This window comes from Taudactylus pleione, unplaced genomic scaffold, assembly GCF_031769625.1.
Source record: "Taudactylus pleione unplaced genomic scaffold, aTauple2 ptg000277l, whole genome shotgun sequence".
NCBI lineage: Eukaryota > Metazoa > Chordata > Amphibia > Anura > Myobatrachidae > Taudactylus > Taudactylus pleione.
In genome coordinates, this window is record NW_028284679.1 from 3,875,223 (window position 1) to 3,892,594 (window position 17,372).

General features: G+C 45.9%; 1 non-coding gene across 1 annotated transcript; it reads left to right on the forward strand.

Moving 5' to 3' along the window:
* The first annotated feature begins 1,890 nt into the window (after nt 1-1,890).
* On the forward strand, nt 1,891-2,006 carry LOC148513562 (U5 spliceosomal RNA). The gene has a single exon (XR_015880170.1). It is a non-coding gene; the product is annotated as a U5 spliceosomal RNA (small nuclear RNA).
* Nucleotides 2,007-17,372: the final 15,366 nt, after the last annotated feature.

Below are 17,372 nucleotides of genomic sequence, written 5' to 3' on the forward strand. Positions count from 1 at the left end.
TAGTCAGGGATAGAGGGGTTAATAAAGTTAAAAATGTTTGTTTACAATTATAGGCAGATGCGATAGGACGTTGGGTTAGGGGCGGAGTTAGTGAGAGGGTGTAGAGAATCTACTGTGGTAAAATCTGCCTCTTTTGAATTGATCTCCCACCCTCCCTACCCTCTTGTGTCTTGTGTCGGCTTTATTTCATTGGCAGGGAAAGACCGGCAATATTGAAGTGTCCATCTTGCAGCAGTAATAGCGGTGCGCACCCCTTCAATGCACTGATAGGCTGATTTCACCCTATTGGGGTCAGCGGCACCTCTCGACCGAGCAGGATGAATGGTGCATTGGCATGGGTGTTGGGGCCGCATCACTTGCTCTGAAAGGGATAGTTGGCCCTTTGCAAGTTTTTAAGATCACCCTACCCTTGTCTGGGATAGTTGGCCCTCACTAGTTGTGATTTACTTCTGGCCTAAGACAAGCGGACGCGGGTTAGTTGCCGTTCTTTCTCCTGCCACCATGTCTACCTTTGTAACCAAATAAAGCTGACCAATTAATTTAAACGGCATAACTTGGTCTCCTGTGTTTATTTTAGTTAAGTTTAGTTTAAGTTTATGGGTCACATCTATCATCTGACGATAGAAAGTTTAAGATAACACTGGGGTGTGTACAGAGTGCAGGGAGTCTGAATTATTGGGAGGGAGTGGTGTGAACCTCCTCCTCTGTTTCCCACTAGCCTTCTGTCTCTGTTTATTCATAGAGTCTGACGCTGTGTGTGTGTGGGTGTGTGTGAGTGGCTGTGTGTGTGTGTGTGTGTGAGTGGCTGTGTGTGTGAGTGTGTGTGGGAGTGGCTGTGTGTGTGTGTGAGTGGCTGTGTGTGTGAGTGGCTGTGTGTGTGTGTACCAATGACAGGACTATGGCTTATCAGAGAAGGTTTGTTTGCTCCAAATGTAACAACAAACTAAGCCATATGCTGCTGGCACCACGCTATATGATGCTTGTTTAGTAACCTAAGGGGCAGCACAGATGGTGTAATGGTTAGCATTGCTGCCTCACAGCGCTGAGGTCGTGGGTTCGGTTTTCACTACGCCCTAGGGTGTGGAGTTTGTATGTTCTCACTGTGCTTGCGTGGGTCTCCTCCGGGTTCCGGTTTCCTCCCCACTATAGATACCATTATAATCCTCTGTGGCTATTACGGTCTCACCTACTCCTGCATGGGCCGCTGACATGGCAGGAGTTATGGCAGCTGTAACGTCAGAATTGGCAGCTAACAGGAGGTTAACCAACTATCTGGACTGGTACAGATTGTGTACCACTTCTACATTGTCCTCCACTACCTATCATAAGCCTACACTAAGCTTCCTCTGCCGACTGTCCTCCAGTCAGATGAGGAACCCCTCGCAGCTCCGCGCAGCAGGATTTAGAATCTGCCTCTCAGGGGGTGGAGCCTTTTAATTCTAGCGGTCAGGCAGGTCCTTAATGTACCTGAGGAAGTAGTCCCTGCAGCTCAGCTAGAGTTTCTAGAGCAGTTTTCTGTGGCCTGGAAACAACTGGCTAAGCGGCTCCAAATCCATGTCGTTTCCCTTCCGGCTATCCATTTCCATCATCCATGATGGAACAGTGGGAAACACCTCCTCCAGTAGATGCGTTTTGTTTTTGTGTTGGGTTATTTTGAGAAACGCTGCCTTCGCCGGGTGCTATGTTACTTTAGGACTCTTCTGCTAGTAAGTTGGAACAACACTGCGATCCAATTTACACTGCAGCAGGAGCCCAGTTTAGGCCTGCGCCTGTTAGCACTTCGGTTAACTATGCTGTAATTTGCTGGGCGGACCAGTTGATTATGGGCTTGGATACTTCCAGAGCAAAGTTACAATTACTAGCAGAACTCTCAGTGAGTCGGCAGTTTACATTCTCTGGTTTCTCTTTAGAACGCACAAATCGTTCGCCTTTTACTAAAGATTTCCGTGGAGAAAAGCAAAACTGAGTTTTGTCTCAATTTTTGCATGCCCCAGCTTAATGGGTTTTAAAATGACCAGGGTTTCCAGAGAGACAGATCAGTGCTCGTATGTCCGTTTCTGCTATTTATGCCCGCAGAGTTCTCTGCTTACGCTCTTGGCAAGCGGATGCAGAATCCAAACGGGCTGTTGAGGGTCTAGGTTCACAGGTGATATGGTTTTTAGTCCAGAACTGGACAAATGGATATCCCAAGACAGGTAAGTCTTCTCTCTTCCCTTTGAAATCTTCGCAGGAGGCCTTACAGGTCCCTCATTTCATTCCTTTCGTGCCCATCCTTTTTGTTAAAGGGCCAGAGGTACCCCCTCGTACATTAGGGGTGGCAGAGGAAGAGGTCACCCACAACAGTTACACGTCGACAGGATCAAAGACCAGTCGACCAACAGGTGGCTGACAGTCTCCCATCCCACCTGGGATCTCCTGCAATGGGACCTTGCTTACAGACTTTTCAACAAGCTGCTTTCCATGCGGTTCCGAATAGCTTTCAAGGTTTCCACTCCACATCGGTTCTTTTCTACGAGTCTGCCGGTGTCCACAGACAAGGCCCCTATTAAGCCTAAAGTCTTCAAACCAATATCTGAAGCTGTATTGTTTCACTATGGAGTCGCTTCAGTCTGTCGTTGCAAGCTTGGAACCGGCAGAGTTCCTCATTTCTCTGTATATAAAGGATGCGCATCACCATGTCCCAAATTGGGAACCGCATCAGGCTTTACTACATTTTGCGATTTTGCAAACTCACGATCAGTTTCTGGCATGGCCGTTTGGGTTATCCTTGGCTCCCCGTGTTTTCACTAAAATTATGTCTGTCATGACGACCAGTTAATCAAGGCTCCATCGGAATCACTTCTCTTGGACCATGACTCACTGACATCATCAATTTCTAGTTACCCAATCTGAGTCCGTCCAAAAGACTCCAGTTCTGGGGATGGTCCTAGATACGGCATTACAGAGGATTTTCCTTCCGGAAGATAAGGCCCGGAATATCCAGTTGCTCTTTCAGCTAGCCCTCAGATCAAAGAGGGTGTCCTTGCTTCTTGGTCTTCGTCTCTTGGGGAAGATGTTAGCTGCTTTCAAGGCACTACAATATGGACGATTCCACTCCCGAGTGTTCCAGCTGGCCCTGCTAACACAGGGGTCAGTGTCTCACCTGCATCTATATCAACTGATCTATTTGGCCCCAGCAACCAGGGTGGCACTCCTCGGGTGGATACGACAGACGCCAGCCTCCAAGGATGGGGAGCTGTGGTCCTCGACTATGACTTTCATTGGTGGTCCCTACAGAAAAGACTGTGGCCCATAAATGTTGGAACTCGGAGCGGTTTCCCATGCTCTGCTAGAAGCAGCGCAGTTTCTAAGGTCTCTTCCGGTACGAGTTCTGTCAGACAACGCGACGGCCATCGCTTACATCTACCGCCGGACCGGCAACCGTAGTCGCATGGCAATGTGAGAAGTATCTTAGATTCTCTAGTGGGCCGAGAGTCAGTCAGTCAGTAATCTTGTCGGCAGTATTCATCCTGGGAGTGGACAACTGGAAAGCAGATTACCTAAATCGCCAGGATATCCATTCAGGGGAATGGAAGCTTCACCCACATATGTTTCACTCACAGTGGTCGTCTTTAGGCGGACCTCGGGGTGTCTCGATTAAACATCAGTGACCAAGATACATGTCAAAAACTCTGGATCGGCAGGCAGAGGCTGTTGACGCCCTAACAGTTCCATGGAGCTATGACATGGTTTATCTGTTTCTTCCGATTCCACTAATGCCCGATTCCACTACTAAAACAAATAAAACACGAGTTGGCCTTAATCATTCTCGTGGCACCGACCTGGCCTCGGAGGAGTTGGTTCTTCGGTCCTTCTTAGCAGTCGATCCGGGCCACTTCCTCTTCGTCTGGACCTACTGCAGCAGGGTCCTTTACTCCACCCCAATTTAGCACAACTGCGTGTAATGGGGTGGCTTTTGAATCCGATATCTTAAGACGGAAGGGCATCCCAGACTCGGTTATTCCCACCATTCTTCGCGCCAGGAAACCGGTTTCGGCTGCGCATTATCATTGCATAGGGTGTTACAGTTGGGGCCTTCCATTAGGGGTGTTTCGTTCTCCCATTTTTACATCGCTCTGAACGGGATTAGATTCTAGTCTTTGCCTAGGATCATTAAAAGTGCAGATTTCTGCTCTTTCTATTTTCTTTCAACGCAGGTTGGGCCTCCTACCGGCGATGCAGACATTCTTCAGGGGCTGTTGCGGGTGCAGCCACCTTTTGTACATCCTATGGCTCCCTGAGTCTTGGAAGACTGAAGAAATAAAAAGTACCATGTGGGAACCTCCCAAGAGGTTGATATTAAGTATTTGTATGGAAAACTGTCCTCCTCCAGGCTTTGGCTACGGCTCGTAGGGGTTTGAATTGGGGGCTCTGTCTTATAAGCCTTGTGTTTCATGATGCTAGGGCGGAACTCAGGACGCAAGCTACTGTCCTACCTATGGTTATGTCTGTTTTCCACATAAATCAGCCTATTGTGGTACCTTCTTTGGTAGGGGACTCTTCTACCCTAGATGTGGTTAGAGCTCTCTGCCTCTGTTGCTTGGACGACATCCTTACGCGAGTCTTAGTTGTTTTTTTGTCCTTTTATAAGGCTGTTCGGAAGGGTTGGCAGCATCCAAACAGGGTTGGCATGTTGGCTTAGACTGACAATTTGTCAAGTTCATGTCAGCAATGATCGTCAGCCTCCTATGTCCGTGTCAGCTCATTCCACACGTTCTGTGGGTACGTCGTGGGAGGCACGTAGGGGTGTCTCAACTTTACTATTGTGCTGTGCGACCACTTGGTCATCGGTGCTCACTTTTGTGAAGTTTTATAGATTGATACATTTGCAGCTTCAGCATCATGTTTTGCCGCCTTGTTCTGCAGGTTCCTCAGAGCGCTCCCGCCCGTGGGGAAAACTTTAGGATGTCCCCAGCGTAAGCACCTCCAGTGTCCCCTAGTGGATGAAAGAGAAAATGGGATTTTGGTACATACCGGTAAATCCTTTTCTCTGATTCCACAGGGGACACTGGACGCCCACCTCAGCGCTCTTAGCCTGCCTGTTAGTTCCGTATGTTGTATGGTTTTGTTGTTGTGTGATATCCTCTTCCTTTCACTCTGGTTGTTCTCCATCTCCTCTCGGTCTTCATTTTCTAAACTGAGGGCTGGTGGGGAATAGAGGGGGAGGAGCTTCACACTTCTAAATTAATTAAAGTGCCAGCTCCAGCCAGGGGCGTTTTAAGAGAGGAGGGGGCCCGTGTGCACTCCTCATGCGGGGCCCCCTCCTCTCTCCCCGGTGGCCGGCAGCCGACTGACGTGGCTAGCCCGCCACATGGGCATAAGTAGACTCTGGGCACTAGAGTGTGCCTGGAGTCTACTGCGCATGCGCAGAACGCCAGAAAAATGGACGCGGCGGCCATTTTCCGGCGTTCTATGCATTCTCAGTAGAATCCGGGCACACTCTAGTGCCCGGAGTCTACTGCTCATGCGCAGAACACCGGAAAATGGCCGAGGCGGCCATTTTTCCGGTGTTCTGAGCAGCAGTGACACCCGACGCGGGACTTTGGACAGGTAAGTAAAAAAAAAATATGGGTGCAGTGTGTGCGCACCGCCCCCTGGACCCGGGGGCCCGTGTGCCCCGCACACACTGCACCCATTATAGATACGCCACTGGCTCCAGCTATCCACGCCTCTATACCCCAGCGTAAGCACCTCCAGTGTCCCCTGTGGAATCAGAGAAAAGGGTTTACTGGTAAGTACCAAAATCCCATTTTCTCAGAAGAAGTGGAGAGTCGAGGAATAAAAGTGGTGACATAGCTACGTACTTGGAAGTAGACAAATATTGGGATTCTAAGGCGATGGATTCTTTCCTGTAATTGGTCATGAGAATAAATAGTCATGGTGGACGGGTCCAATAATTGATATATGTAACAAAGCTCCTGAAGGGAGAAGATCCCGACAGGGCAGGTATGTACCCTCTCCCCCCCTAAGCCACCCTTTGTGGTGCCTAACCCTCCCCACTAGGGGTGCCTAACCCTAACCGCCCCCCCAAAACCTAAGCCTAACCCCGTTAAGCTGCTTAAACCTCCCCCCTCCTGGCGCTAACACTAAGTCGCCCTGGACTTACCTCATTCGGGCTGGTGCCCTTCGGTGTTCCGGCGTCAGGATTAAGATAGGCGTCGGTATTTCGACACCTATCTTAAGTCCCTTATCGGGATTTGGATGTCGGTATTGAGACCGGAGGAATTATATCCCGCTCCTGTGAACTCCAGGCATTGAAAACCTGTGATAAAAAGCCAACAATAAATCCAGGGCTCTGACCAATGGGGAGAAATAAGGAAACGCAAAGCCGGGCTTGTAGTGCGGAGTAGGACATTTTGTTTTAAATGAGGTGGAGAAGACGATGGGTGTGTATGTAATGAGCTAACTAATGGGACATCGGTGCTAAAACATTGCTCCAAGAGCGTCAGCAAATCCACTTGTGCCTTTGATCCAGTCAATTACAAAGTGATCATTTGCCGCTATGGCGTAAGATCGTAGGCAAGAGAGGTTAGCTCCTCGTAGGGTGGGCGGGAGACTAGGCTTGAATACTGAGATCCAGGGTTTTTTTATCCGCCCAAATGAACCTGCTGACAGCTCTATTTATCAGTTTTTTAAATCAGATTCTAAGGGGAGTAGAGGAAGCACCTGAAAGAGATATAGAATCCCAGGAAAAGATATAATTTTGATTAGTTGGCATCTACCAAGGTATGAAAGTAGGAGATGTTTCCATGGTATAAAATCTAGGAGTGTGCGTTGTATTAGAGCAGGGAAATTAGTACAGGGCAGAGGGGCGTGACGGAATATTAAGGCCCAAGTATTTCAAAGTGGTCTTGGCCCATTTAAAACGAAAATAATTATTCCAATCTCTAGTGACATTGGGATGTAAGGCCAAGGCCTCCGTTTTAGTGTCACTTATGAAAAAGCCGGAGATTACATGAAAATCCTTTAAAAGGTGAAGGAGTTTAGGTATAGCAGCATGTGGGTTCCTGAAGCCTAATAGTAAGTTGTCTGCATATGCAGAGACTCTCATAGTAATACATACTTGCCGACAATCAGTTCCCTCCTTCCTAGCCAAAGGCCTGATTTCACAACTTTATTTTATTCTCCTTGATATAACCCTTCCCTCTCCAAGATCTCATGAGATTGAATGGGAGAAAGATCTAAGCCCTCCTCCGGAGGAGGAGGAGGAGGAAACATGGGAGGAAGTCCGACTCGGTATCGCTAAATGGTCCATCTCCACTAAAATTAAGGAAACCTCATATAAAATTTACTATCGATGGTACTATACCCCTATGCGACTCCATAAGATGTTTCCCTCCTCGTCACCTGACTGTTGGCGAGGTTGCGGTCACAGATCCACTATGCTACATATCTGGTGGACATGTCCAAATATTATCCCCTTCTGGGACTTGGTTCATGACCTTTTGAACTCTCTCTTGGAATCCCCGGTAACAAAGGACCCCTGGGTATTTTTGTTATGCTGCTCTCCCCCAAATCTTCACACATTTTCAAACAAATTGCTTATGCATATCCTCTGTTGCCAAATCCCTGATAGCCCTTAATTGGAAAAATATTTCCCCACCGTATCTTTCTGCGCTTAAACGCCAGATTTGGCATATAGCCGCTATGGAGGAGATAACTTATTACCTCCATGATAGAGGACATATATTTGCCCAAGTAAGGGCTCCCTGGCTCTCTGCTGAACATAGATCTCTATCTCCCTCTTCCTCTGAGAGATGAACACGTGCGGAGATCCATGGGTGGTAAGCGCTGACTCCCTCACCTCATTTTATTGTTTCCATCACTATTACATATTTATTTTTTATTTATTTTTCACAGATTGATCTGAAACTTTTTATTCCATGGTCGTTTTCCCCTTCCCTCCCCAACTCCTTCCCCTCCCTTCACTTACCCCCCCTCCCATAACCTCTGTTTTACGATTGTTGTCTTTCATTTAAGTAGCTATCTGTATTAATAATTTGGTCACCAATTTATATCCGATGTCTTATATTCTGTTTTTTAATTATTTTTATTTTTTGATTGTGCAAAGATATCTAATATTTGTATCATTTATTGTTCTGCTGTCGGTGACACAGTTTTGATGTTTATTTTTCTGTTTTCTTGTTATGACGGACCGTCCAAAATAAAGAATTGGAAAAAAAAAAAACACAAACATTCCGAATAAATCCATTAGATATAACTATATTTATCTGGCGTCTTGATCTCAATAGCGTAAACACAAACAGATAAAATTAATTGATAAACATATTAAGTATCTTAGAGAAAAATAAATTATGTATATATATATATATATAGATATATATATATAAAATTAAAGAAACAATATCCTAAAATCTTACTCTCGGGATTCATCAAATGCAGCAGCTCTATCACTACACTATCCAGCTCATCTATAAAATCTGTTCTTCATTGATTATAGCATCTTTTATATTAGTTTGGGGATAATAAACACATTATACATGAAGACACATTTCACTGAATATATAATATATAGGGGCATATGTATCAAAGCTTGATGTGAAATAAAATTGTGAGATATACATATCACCAACCAATCAGCTTCTAACTTACATTTTGCAGGCTGTGTTTAAGAAATGATACTTTGGAGCTGATTGGTTGGTGATCTATATTTCACAAATTTATCTCACATCAAACTTTAATACATAGGCCCCTTAGTGTGTTACTGCTCAACTCAAATAATTTAACAGATGAAGTGCCATATGTATCATATCTCCATCTGGACCGAGACACGTCTCTGTAGATTTCTTATTCACAAACTAGGACGCACCTCTAAAGATTATTTGCTCACAGACTAAAACGCACCTCTAATTGCATGGTCCGTAGCATAATCACAAACCGATAAATAGAATTGTAAACATAATAAATATCTTGGAAAAAAAAATAATTAAGAAAACAAGGTCATGAAATATCGCTCCCGGGATTTGAACCCCAGTACTTGAACATCATATGCAGTAGCCTATATAAGATCTGTTCCTAATTAATTATAACATACAATCGTCATGTCCACAAATCATTATATTAGTTCTGGGACTATAATACAATACATGAAGACTTAGGGCCTGATTCAGACCCACTCGCAAGCGGCTGTCCGCTCGCAAGTGGGTCGATGTTATGGACTGAGCATGCGCACGACGGAGGGAGCTCCGTCGTGCGCATGCGCCAGACGCGACGAGCGAAGGAAAGTCCTTCACTCGTTGTGTCCGATCAAAGGGGGCGTGCTGTCAATGTTGATTGACAGCACGCCCCCTTTGGTGGGCGTGCCGGGGGCGTTCCTCCCCGACGGGGGCGTTCCCACGGGAACGCCTCCCGTCAGAAGCCGGCCCACTGACATCACTAGTGATGTCAGTGTGAATGATTTTGGCTCTGATAGAGCCAAAATCACTCCGAAGCTTGCGGTTGAAAACCTCAACCGCAGGCTCCGGCTCGCAATTTCGATGGTCGCGATGGTCTCGACCATCGCGGCCATCACAATGCACGCTCGTATAGCCTGTGGGTGGTGACCCACAGCTATACGAGCGTCCAGGAGGACGCTCCATGAAAATGGAGCCCGGCCCTTATTCAGAGCGTGCGCTCTGCTCAGAGCGTACGGCTCTGAATGAGGGCCTTAGTTCACTAAATATATAATTTAATGTTACTGCTCAACTCAATTAGTTTAACAGAAGGAATGCCATATGTATCATATCTCCATCTGGACCGAGACATATCTTTGTGGGTTTCTAGTTCACAGACTAAGACGCACCTCTGAGGGTCACTAGTTCACAGACTAAGACGCACCTCTGAGGGTCACTAGTTCACAGACTAAGATGCACCTCTGAGGGTCACTAGTTCACAGACTAAGACACACCTCTGGGGGTCACTAATTCACAGACTAAGACGCACCTCTGAGGGTCACTAGTTCACAGACTAAGACGCACCTCTGAGGGTCACTAGTTCATAGACTAAGACACACCTCTGAGGGTCACTAGTTCACAGACTAAGACACACCTCTGGGGGTCACTAATTCACAGACTAAGACGCACCTCTGAGGGTCACTAGTTCACAGACTAAGAAGCACCTCTGAGGGTCACTAATTCACAGACTAACACACACCTCTGGGGGTCACTAATTCACAGACTAAGACGCACCTCTGAGGGTCACTAGTTCACAGACTAAGACACACCTCTGGGGGTCACTAATTCACAGACTAAGAAACACCTCTGAGGGTCACTAATTCACAGACTAAGACGCACTTCTGAGGGTCACTAATTCACAGACTAAGAAGCACCTCTGAGGGTCACTAATTCACGGACTAAGAAGCACCTCTGAGGGTCACTAGTTCACAGACTAAGACGCTCCTCTGAGGGTCACTAGTTCACAGACTAAGACGCACCTCTGAGGGTTACAAGTTCACAAACACCTCATGGAAGAATTTATAATCCAACACCTAGGTATCCTGCCCAGGTGCAGGACAAACATAACTTACGTGCCTGGCACCAGTTTCTTCTCATCCTCAAGATAGACAATGAGACCAGGAATTATGCCAGAAAGCCAGAGAGTTACCAGAGGTTGCAGAAAGCTCATTCTAGCAATTAGTGTAGCAGGTCTTCCTTCTCCACCTTCTTTAAATTTGTTTAAAGGAAAGTTATACCATATTTTTCAAATGGACTGGTTAGAAGCAACGTTGGATACAGAAAGATTGGTATCTAACTTTTTTGAATCCTGGAAAGTTATATTTCCATTCTCCAAGCGGATTTTCAGGGTCGAAATAGACATTCCCTTAAAAATACAGAATGTATAGTATGTAGTGTTCACTCTAGGTCCGGCAGCAGGCAGAGCGCCGAACCTAGAGATAAGGCGTGTGCAGAAGTCCCTGGGAGCGTGCACGGCCGAAAAGGGGGCATGTCTTTATGACGCGTCCCCTTTTCGTCACTCCTGGGGGCGTGCCCAGCACTTACGGACATGCCGGGCAACCCCCAATCGCTGCGGCCACTGTGAATGGATGCCAGTCGCATGCTCCCAGCATCCATTCACCGGTGGTGACCGCTGCTCCGCCGTTTTGACCACCCACGGGACACTGCTACCTGAGGGTGGAGACAGAACCTGCAGGCTGTCTCAGCGGGGTGCCGCGCTGTAGGGCAGGGTGCGGCGCCCCGCTGAAACACCCTAGCGGGAATGCTAGTATGAAACCAGACTATTGTTTGGTGATCCTCCCATAACAAACAGTACTTATAGAACAAAGAAGCGCTGTCTCAGAACTAAAATAAATCAATGTTTAATCATATAAATGTATATAAATAAATAGCCACAGTATTAAGAAAATAAAACCAAATCAATCTAAAATCTAATTAAACAGATGAGACAACTGCAATGTAATAGATCATAGAGTAACCAATATATCTGTGCCAGTATCATTAAGATACAATTGTATCAATAAGACCTTGCAACAATACAGACAGAAGTATCCCAACCTAACCCTCCCCGATGTCTAGAGGTAAGTATCCCAACCTAACCCTCCCCGATGCCTAGAGGTAAGTATCCCAACCTAACCCTCCCCGATGCCTAGAGGTAAGTATCCCAACCTAACCCTCCCCGATGCCTAGAGGTAAGTATCCCAACCTAACCCTCCCCGATGCCTAGAGGTAAGTATCCCAACCTAACCCTCCCCGATGCCTAGAGGTAAGTATCCCAACCTAACCCTCCCCGATGCCTAGAGGTAAGTATCCCAACCTAACCCTCCCCGATGCCTAGAGGTAAGTATCCCAACCTAACCCTCCCCGATGCCTAGAGGTAAGTATCCCAACCTAACCCTCCCCGATGCCTAGAGGTAAGTATCCCAACCTAACCCTCCCCGATGCCTAGAGGTAAGTATCCCAACCTAACCCTCCCCGATGCCTAGAGGTAAGTATCCCAACCTAACCCTCCCCGATGCCTAGAGGTAAGTATCCCAACCTAACCCTCCCCGATGCCTAGAAGAGGTAAGTATCCCAACCTAACCCTCCCCGATGCCTAGAGGTAAGTATCCCAACCTAACCCTCCCCGATGCCTAGAGGTAAGTATCCTAACCTAACCCTCCCCGATGCCTAGAGGTAAGTATCCCAACCTAACCCTCCCCGATGCCTAGAGGTAAGTATCCTAACCTAACCCTCCCCGATGCCTAGAGGTAAGTATCCCAACCTAACCCTCCCCGATGCCTAGAGGTAAGTATCCTAACCTAACCCTCCCCGATGCCTAAACCTAACCACCCCCTCCCCACACCCTAAACCTCCACCTTTAGTGCCTAGCCCTAACTCTCCCCAAAGTGCCTAAACCTAACCTCACTACTTACCTTCGGATGCTGGAGGTCAGGATTTGGGATTTTGACAAGTAACAGGATTTCGGTATCCCCATTGTCAGGATAGTGAACGTATCCCGTACTAGATAGGGTCACTCCATGCCAAATCATCCCAGCTTCCAACCCGACCGTCTCAGATTTTCATGAAATTTGGTAGGATAATAGACGGCATAAAGTAACTATAATAATATGTAACATTGTAGCCCTGAGTGATACACGGTCTCATGTTACAGGGCTGCAAACATGACACAAAATGTCACATATATGCTGTAAGGTCACCTAATACCAATCATAACTTTACTTCTCATTGTGGTAGAACGTTCATGTTGGTCTCGTTTTGAAGCTCAATGACAACAGTATTCATAAAAAACTGTTTTATATTTAAATATTGACTTTTACATTTCAAGGTCACATGATGTAACCTTTGACCTTGAATATCTAAAAAAGTGTATGCTTAATATTTTTGTACATAAAGTATGTTATATACTTAAATACAATCTCTCTTTGCTATAAGTTTCATTTTGGGAAGTCTTTGGGAACAGGAGTAAACAAAATATTAAAAACTGCAGTTGAAACCTTCTTGCACGAACTACGCAACTGGCAAGTTCAGACCTGCCTTGTAGTGTATCACTCGGGGCTAAAATTCGACATATGAAAGTCGGGTTGAAAAGTTACTTTTTTTGTGATGATTTGGCATGGACCCGATACCCCATTCCATTGTGAGTAGGGCAGAGTTGCCTACCTTTACAGATCTCTTCCCGGGAAAGAGAAGCAGGAGGGGGGCGATGAGGGCGGGGCCTGACTATTCATGTCATTAAGCCCCCCCCCTCGTGGTAAAATTGCCGCGATAGTCTAGAATTTGCATAGGGGGCGGGGCCAAATGACATGATTAATGTAGAATCATGTTTTAAGCCCCGCCCCCTACACGGAGACCCGCGATCGCCGCGGGTATTCTCCTCATTAACTTCACTAGGAAGTGGGCAGAATGCAGGAGAAATGCCTACTCTTCCGGGGGTGCGGGGGGTTACCCGAAAAATCGTGAGCCTCCCGCGAAAACCGGGAGAGTAGGCATGTATGGAGTAAGGTATGCCATTTTGTATATCTATAAATCTGGGTTAGCTGACCTAATTAAGTGGGCTTGATTTGTTCTTCATCTATCAACACTTTCCTAGCTGCCTTAAGGCCCCCATACATCAGAGATGGATTGCAGCAATCGTGCAATTTGCAATCGATTGTGTATAAAAATCTGCAATGTATGGGCTTCACAGATCGCAGATTGCAACCAAAAAGTGATTGGAATTGTTTAATCAGATTGTCCAACATGTTGGATGTCACAGATCGATTGGGGCTATAAATTGCTAGTGTATGGACATGATCAGCAGATTTGCAGACCGTTTCTAGCAAAATGATGGAGCCTTTCAAGATTGCCAGATCTGTGGGCCTGATTCAGAGCCGGACGCTATTTGCGGACGCTCGTTCAGAAAAAGGGGCCGGCTATTTAAATTGAGCGCTCGCTCTTTGTGGTCTGTTGACGCCTCTATGTCTGAGCGAGCGAGCGAACGAAACATGCGCTCGCTATTTTGTAAAGACGCCCCTTGGCCGTTCGCATCATACGTCCTCTCCGCTATTTATTAGATTAATCGAGTACATCGAAAGGCATATGAACTATTCGCTATTCTTGTGGTAGCATTTTCCTACCGCAATCATGCGAGCAGTTCAGGCTAAAAGACAACCAAGTGACGTGGTCGATGACGCTGCTTTGTTAATTATGCACACCCTTCAAACGCCCGTTTTGACCGTATGGCACGCCTGCGTTCTGATCTCCACTCCCCGTTTTCAAGCACCTTCCCCTGTTACCACCCACAAACGCCTCATCCTGTCACCCAAATTAGCAGGCATTCGCTATTTTGCGAGCACACAATTTCCGACCGCACTGACTGGTTGGTGCATGCACATTGCAACCCATACGCATGCGCAGATGTGCGAACATCGCTCGGAGTGAACGAGCGGCCGCTTACGAGCGGCTCTGAATCAGGCCCTGTGTTTGCTGCAATCGATCTGTAGTGTATGGGCGCAGATTGCTCGATTGGGAAATCCTAAGATCGGGCAATAAATCTTCAAATTGTTCAATTGTGGTTTTCAGATTGCTGATGTATGGGGGCCTTTACACTGGAGGCGTCATTTTATTATATAAATTACACTACGAGTTTCTTCTTATGTTTTCTTCTTTATATTAAATGAGCCGACTTCGTGTCAAGTGCCCGTGAGCAGCGGTTTTGACTTCTGGGACTAGCAGAAATTCCATTTACATCGCAGACATGGACATTTTTTCTTTGTGTATAAGGAAGAGGAGCACAAAGACTCTCGTCTTTTTGGGGGGCACTCTTAGTAAGTAATTAAAACAGCTTTTATTATAATTAAAAGATAAAAATAATATCATACTAGGACATTCTCATACATAGGACATAAACGTACATAAAATAATATATAAACAGGAAAATTATTAGTACAGGTTGAGTCTCCCATATCCAAATATTCCGAAATACGGAATATTTTTGCCATGACTGAGATAATGAAACCTTTGATTTCTGATGGTTCAATGTACATAGGCAAACGCAGGGGGGGTTTCCATCTGCCTGGAAACCCCCCTCCCTAGCACACACATGACCACTGTAGAAATAGTAATTTAATAGAATTTTGCTAGTGTTGCATGTTCTTCTCACTATCACAAATGAAATAATTAGCACTACCTGTGGAACTTTTAACATGTATCAGCCAGTAATACATAACCTGTGCATCAACAAGGAGATCTGGAAAACATGCACTATTAGGGATGCACTGCTGTAGAGCCCAATATGTACATATATGTCCAGGGCAGTGCTAGGTTCTTCTGCTGCTCATCCAGGCTCCTGGACTTGCTCCAATAGCCTGGAATGGTGCACACATCTAAAATGAAAACATTCAGCTCAGGCAGGATGGCCCTACTGCCGCATCTAATGGCTTACTGTGATCTCTAGTCCTGTATATGCTGGAATTATGATACACAATATACTTTGTATGATGTATATTAAAACTGGTTGAGTACTAATTCTGCCCTCTTCATGGACTGACCACACTCGCTCCAAAAATCAAGCATTTGGAAACCCCCCTCTAGAAATCCTGCGTTTGCCACTGCTGTACACAAACTTTGTCTAAGGCACAAATTATTAAATATATTGTATAAAATAACCTTCAGGCTGTGTGTATAAGGTGTATATGAAACATAAATGAATTTCATTTCTGTACACAAACTTGGCTTGAGTCACAAAATTATTGAAAATATTGTATAAAATGACCTGCAGGCTAGGGATGGGACATCGAAAGAAAACATTGGAAGTACTGATGTTTTTAACATTGAATACAAAACATTATTTAGATATAAACATTGGTTCTCTGGAACCGATGTTTACCGATGTTTTTTTTTTTTAAAGAAAACTGTATTTAAACATTTAATAGACTAATAAACTTTTAAAATAAGCTTACACTATGGCTATCTTCATGGAGGCAAACAGTATATATATAGATATGCACATATACACAAAGCAGCACAAGAGGGTGTTTGTTTTCAAGGTGGCATTTTAAATTAGATGTGTTTGCACGTTTTTATTTTCTTGCTGCAGTATCTGCAAATAGCTGTTTTTGGCTCATTATCTTTCCTATCAAAGTGTTTCCACAAATGACTTTTGGGTGCTGCCATTTTATTGTCAGTACTCACTACTAGTGACAGACAGTATTATAGAGAGGTGTTGTGTGTTACTGCTGGCAGGGCACTACTAGTGACAGACAGTGGTGTGTGTTACTGCTGGCAGGGCACTACTAGTGACAGACAGTATAGCAGAAGTGTTGTGTGTTACTGCTGGCAGGGCACTACTAGTGACAGACAGTATAGCAGAAGTGTTGTGTGTTACTGCTGGCAGGGCACTACTAGTGACAGACAGTATAGCAGAAGTGTTGTGTGTTACTGCTGGCAGGGCACTACTAGTGACAGACAGTATGGCAGAAGTGTTGTGTGTTACTGCTGGCAGGGCACTACTAGTGACAGACAGTGGTGTGTGTTACTGCTGACAGGGCACTACTAGTGACAGACAGTATAGCAGAAGTGTTGTGTGTTACTGCTGGCAGGGCACTACTAGTGACAGACAGTATAGCAGAAGTGTTGTGTGTTACTGCTGGCAGGGCACTACTAGTGACAGACAGTATAGCAGAAGTGTTGTGTGTTACTGCTGGCAGGGCACTACTAGTGACAGACAGTATGGCAGAAGTGTTGTGTGTTACTGCTGGCAGGGCACTACTAGTGACAGACAGTATAGCAGAAGTGTTGTGTGTTACTGCTGGCAGGGCACTACTAGTGACAGACAGTATGGCAGAAGTGTTGTGTGTTACTGCTGGCAGGGCACTACTAGTGACAGACAGTATAGCAGAAGTGTTGTGTGTTACTGCTGGCAGGGCACTACTAGTGACAGACAGTATGGCAGAAGTGTTGTGTGTTACTGCTGGCAGGGCACTACTAGTGACAGACAGTATAGCAGAAGTGTTGTGTGTTACTGCTGGCAGGGCACTACTAGTGACAGACAGTATAGCAGAAGTGTTGTGTGTTACTGCTGGCAGGGCACTACTAGTGACAGACAGTATAGCAGAAGTGTTGTGTGTTATTGCTGGCAGGGCACTACTAGTGACAGACAGTGTTGTGTGTTACTGCTGGCAGGGCACTACTAGTGACAGACAGTGGTGTGTGTTACTGCTGGCAGGGCACTACTAGTGACAGACAGTATAGCAGAAGTGCTGTGTGTTACTGCTGGCAGGACACTACTAGTGACAGACAGTATGGCAGAAGTGTTGTGTGTTACTGCTGGCAGGGCACTACTAGTGACAGACAGTATAGCAGAAGTGTTGTGTGTTACTGCTGGCAGGGCACTACTAG